General features: G+C 32.5%; 1 long non-coding RNA gene across 1 annotated transcript in view; it reads right to left on the bottom strand.

The window, feature by feature from the left end:
- The window catches only part of LOC127532461 (uncharacterized), a 295,805-nt gene that overhangs the window by 1,898 nt on the left and 288,357 nt on the right, over nucleotides 1–5,550 (bottom strand). The window lies entirely within an intron of this gene.

Here is a 5,550-nt window from a genome sequence, read left to right on the forward strand (position 1 = left end):
AAATGTGCATACACAGAATTTTTGTCTCATAGCAACAGATATTCCAATTCTGATCTTGTGCATCAAGCTAAGGCCTCTTATTTACAGTTTTTTTCAGTCACTTTGGTACATTTCTCGAATCATCCTCGACGTTTGCAGAAAAGTAAGTGCATTTCTCAAAACAATTCGTACAAACAGCAAAACACCATGGATTACCTGCTAAAGCCAGGCTCTTGCTCAAAATCCTTAGTTCATCAACATGTCAGTGTCATCAGAATGACAAATCCTTGTGTCATTGTGTGGATCAGACAGTCAGATTTCTGAGTCATGTTGTCATTCTAACAAACTTTAAAACAATACATTTTGCTTTGAAATAAATCTGCATAATAATTTCCACCAGAGGTCGCACTTGCACTTAATGATCGTACTCTGGAAGAGAACAGATTTACTGTTAATACTTTAATTGTTTTTAAATTGTGTTGTCGCTGTAATCAATGGCTGTAACTATAGGTTTGTCTTTTTTTTTGTTGGTTTGTCTGTTATTTTTATCCTTTGGTGTGTTATTTGGATGTCTTGTGTCTCATTTTTTAGTTTTTAGCTCCAGCTTGTGTAATTTTCATCAGATTTTTTGTTGGTTTGTGTTTCGTTTGTGTAGTTTTGTGTGTCATGTTGTCTCATTTTTCTTTTCTATCTGGTTTCTGTGTCTGATTTTGGATGTTTGGACTCTTGATTGTGTCAGTTTTTCATGCATTTTTTTGTTTTGGACTCTACAAAAGGATCTGATTTAACAGTATTTTGTAAAAACAGTCCACTGCTGTTTGGATTGGACTGTATTTTATGTTAATTTATTACAGTGCACGAGGATGAACCACAAGATTAACTAATTTAGCTCATTTTTGATTCCCAGATTAGAGGAAATTTTGATTTTAGAGTGGAATAACATGCAGAACTTCCCTCATCAGGTCATTTTTTCTCCAAAATGATTGAAAAACAGACCAAGACGAGGACACAGATGCGTTCATTTGCTAAACGCTGAGCATGTTGTCCTGTTGTTGAAGTTTCCAGCATGCGTTTCTGTTTTCTTTGCCTTCTTCCGCTTCCCTTTTCGCTATTGTGACACTCTGTTTTGTTTGTCCGGAGCAGATATAAAACATTACACACTACACAGATTTGTGTTTATGCAGGAAAAGGTTGAGATTACCGTACTTTTCCTTTTTATAGACTTCCCAGAGCCGGATCGAGCTTCTCTTTCTCAGAATATGTGCATATTAAACCGGTTAGGTAAGATCTGAACAATAGAGAAAATCGACAGCGCGTCTATTTTAGGAACATCCTGAGTCAGACGCAGTATTTTCACACAGGCCTGACGCATTACAGAGGAAATAAAGGTCATCTAATTCACTTCCCTGGTGCACAGAGTGAAATATACCGTGCTGATGCTTAGCAGTAGGTAGAGGTTTACACTGCCTTTGTTAAACCCCTTTAAGTCATAGAAACACAGCACAAAAGAAAACTCAAAAGAAAATAACAAATACCATGAGAAAGCTCATTTAGAATGGTTGAGTGGTTTCTCACCTTTTCTAAAATGAAGCACATTATAATAACTAAATATATAAAATAACAGGTTTTATTCCAGCGTCATGGAACTACCAGAGATGTTTGATTTATCGTTACCGGCCACAACATCAGTGTTTTAATGTCTCTGACTTGGACTTCTGCTGATATTTTCAAACTCATTTAGATTTTTTTTTCTTTATAGGTTTCTTCTAGAGTGGAAGTAGCATACATATTAATATTCTTACTCTTGTCAGGATTCAGACACAAAATACGGTTCAAATGTGCAGCAAAATAGGTTAACTTCTTCAATTTAAACATTTTGGAGTTAGGTTTCTGTAATGTCCTCAAATAAACTTTTCTATGTAAATTTTTAGCCTCATTTTTTTTTTTGAAAATTTTAGGATAAGATAAGTGAGATAATTTGAGATGAGATAAGAGGAGATGAGATGTGATGAGAAAAGTTAAATTTGGTCAAGTTATAAGATAAGTTGAGCTGAGCTGAGATAAGTCAAGTTAAGTTACATAAAGTTACACTAAGATAAGATGAGATAAATTGAAATGAGATGAGATACGTTGAAATGAGACAAGATAAATTGAGATGAGATAAGTTAAGTCAAGATAAGATTAGATATCTAATTGCCCCTTGGGGATAAATAAAGTTTTTTTCTGATTCTGATAAGTTGAGATTAGATGAGATAAGTTGAGATAAAATGAGACAAAGTAAGTTACCGTAAGTCAAGTTAAGATTATTTGAGATGCGATGAGATGGCTTAAGTTTGGTCAAATTATAAGATAAACTGAGTTGACATCAGATGAGATTAGATAAATTAAGATAAGATGAGATAAATTGAGATGAGATGGGATGAAATTAGTTTTAAGATAAGTTGAGTTGATTTAAATGAACTGAGATGAGATAAGATAACAATTTGATCAGCGATGAGATGTAAATAGACGAGATAAGCTGAGATAAGATATGTTGAGATGAGGTAAGATTCAATGAGATAAGATAACAAAAGATAAACTGTGATGAGATGAGATAAGTTGAGATAAGATGAGACAAAATAAGTTAAGTCAAGTTGAGATTAGTTGAGATGAGATGTGATGAGATGGCTTAAGTTTGGTCAAATTATAAGATAAACTGAGTTGACATGAGATGAGATGAGTTTTAAGATAAGTTGAGTGGATATAAAATGAACTGAGATGAGATCAGATAAAAATTTGATCTGAGATGAGATAAAATGAGATAAGACAATTTGAGATGAGGTAAGACTCAGTGAGATAAAGTAACAAAAGATAAACTGAGATGAGATGAGATTAGATAAAACTTCATCAATCTTGAAGGAAATTCTTTTGCTAGACTTTGCTCAGAAGAAAATCAACTTAAATGTTCAATAACTTACTGGACATAACAATAGAATAGAAAAAGAAAATAAAGGAAAACTGACAATGATTCTGAGGTACTGTAATGAAGTTATTTAACACATCAAGTTGTGAGGCTAATGTTGCAGAAACTCTTGAGAAAAGTGAATGATACTGAAGTCCCGAGCAGAAGTCATCATTCAGTCTTAGGTACATCTCTGAAATACATGATGTCTTATTTAGCTTCGGCAGTTTCATTTCTTCAGACTGAATCAGTTCAGTCTTTTTTATTTAATTAAAGGGCAGATATTAATCAGTATGTGTAGGTAGATTGGTAAATGAGGCATTAATCGATGTCACTTTACCTGTTTCGGCTGCTGGTTTCCTTATTTCATGGTTGTTCTATAAAGACAAGAGAAAAGGATGAAAAGAAAGTGAAAGTGAATATCACCTCATGATGCTCTCCTCCTCTTTTCATGGTAAAAGCAACAGGAAGTAAGTGAACAGATGAGTCGCTGCTGTGTGAAATAATTAGCAGTAAATATCAGTTTTTGAACAGAAACATCATTTTCAGGATTTAAATAATTTAAATTGATTAAATATACAAAGCTGTGTACCTAAACTGTCCTGTACTTCTGGAAAGTTTCACTATAAATCCTGCAGAAGTCCACGTAAAGTTTCCCAGACAACTTGCTTTGACTTCAGTGTCATTTAATATTTGAAATTAGTCACTCAGACTCCAGGTCTCAGATTCGTCACTCAGACTCTGAGACCATAAAAGCAGCAGCCGGTGTGTTTGCTGATGTTGTAAAATTTGCTTGCTCACCAACAAAGGAAAATATTACAACACAAATCACTGCACCAATAAAGTTGAAAACAAACAGGAGGACGACGTGCTGCATGAGGTTCTGGAGAAAATTAGAATTTGTTTTTGGAAAGTGTTTGCTGTTAAACCTTTTGAATGCCTAGTATTTTCTTTGTTTGACTGTTTCTTTCAAATCTTAGCACTGCTTCATACTGTTTCATTGTTAAATGAGACACAGTCACCTCTTGGAGTACACTGAATGTACGTTTTGTCAGAGCAATACTAAAACTTCTTTTTTTCACATTTTATCAGCATTTCAGAATGAAGTTGAGATTTTTCTGGTTGAACAAAGGTTAGAGGTATTCTTATAATAGTCGTAGTAATAGTTATTTTACAGATTCTTCCTAATTTGCTCAATTACATATGATGATCGGTAAAATTACAGAAAGAAGATACATGAATTTTCTTTGTTAACTGTAAAAAAAAAAATCTGCAAATAATGTCCACATAAAAAAAAAAATCTAAAAACCTGCATTTTTAAAACCATAATTGGTCCTTTTGCACTGTTCCATTGTAAATTGCCCAGTTTAAATTATTTTAAAATCAGAAAAAAATATTGTTATTTTGTATTTAACAGACTAAAAATGGTAAATCTATATTTAACTGATATTCCACAGATTTCCCCTGATTTATTTGACAATACTCAATAAAATTACAGGGAAAAAAATACGCTAATTTACGTGTTGACACCGTGAAAAATAGAAAAAGAAAAATGGACCAAAATTGTGCATGTTTCCATGAAAAATCAGATTTTTTTTTTTGCAAATAAATATATTTAAACCAGCCCAAAAAAATCTTAATATTTAATTTTGCATGTTGTCCACATAAAAATCTGCATTTTCTGTAAATTCACTGTCAATTCCCCAATTTGAACTGTGTTTAAATCAACAAAAATATTATTATTTTGTATAATAAGGATTTTAAAATGTTATTTTACAAATTTTCCCTGATTTGGTAAATTACAGATTAAAACCGGCAAAACTACAGAATAATAAGCCATTAATTTGCAAAAGAAAAAAGAAAAAGAAAAAAGAAACAGGCCAGAATCATGTCTAATGCAATGTAAGAATGCATGGAAAATCAAATGTATTTATTTACTTGATTTTTTTATTTATTTATTCACGTTTTTGCATCAAAATCTGAATTTTTAAAGACAATCACTGGTAAGAATTTTAAACTGTTATTTTACAGATTATGTCTGATCTGATAAATTAAAGATAACTGGTAAAATTACAGAAAATTTGCATTAATGTTGATATTGACTGTAAAACAAAACAAAACAACAAAAAACAAGGAAAATCTGTAATTATTTAAAAATGTATTTATTCATTTTAGAATATTTTTCCATATAATTACAATTAATTGTATTTAAATATTATTATTTAACTATGCATGATGTTTACATCAAACATCTATGTTTTTACAAATATGTTTTTGTGCGGCTTGTGCTTAGATTATTTTATACAGTATTTAAATCAGCTGAAAATGTTATTATTTTACGGATATTCATATTTTTTCTGCCACTCTTGTTGCCAGATTTTCACGTTTTTTTTTAATTAATTCATTGATTTATTTTACAGTGTTCCTGTGTGTTTATATGTGGACGGACTGACAATATGGTGTCTTTATTTTTAATGTCTTGCAGGTCTCTCGTCCGTCACCATCCTGCTCTGACCTTTGACCTCCATCCTCTGTTTACTTTCATCCTATTTGCGCAGCCGCTGGACCGGCGCGCTCCCGCTGCGTGCACGCCCGCGGGCGCGCTCCCTCCGCCGCTCGAGCCTCCCACA

This window comes from Acanthochromis polyacanthus, chromosome 23 (assembly GCF_021347895.1).
Source record: "Acanthochromis polyacanthus isolate Apoly-LR-REF ecotype Palm Island chromosome 23, KAUST_Apoly_ChrSc, whole genome shotgun sequence".
Taxonomy (NCBI): Eukaryota; Metazoa; Chordata; class Actinopteri; family Pomacentridae; genus Acanthochromis; species Acanthochromis polyacanthus.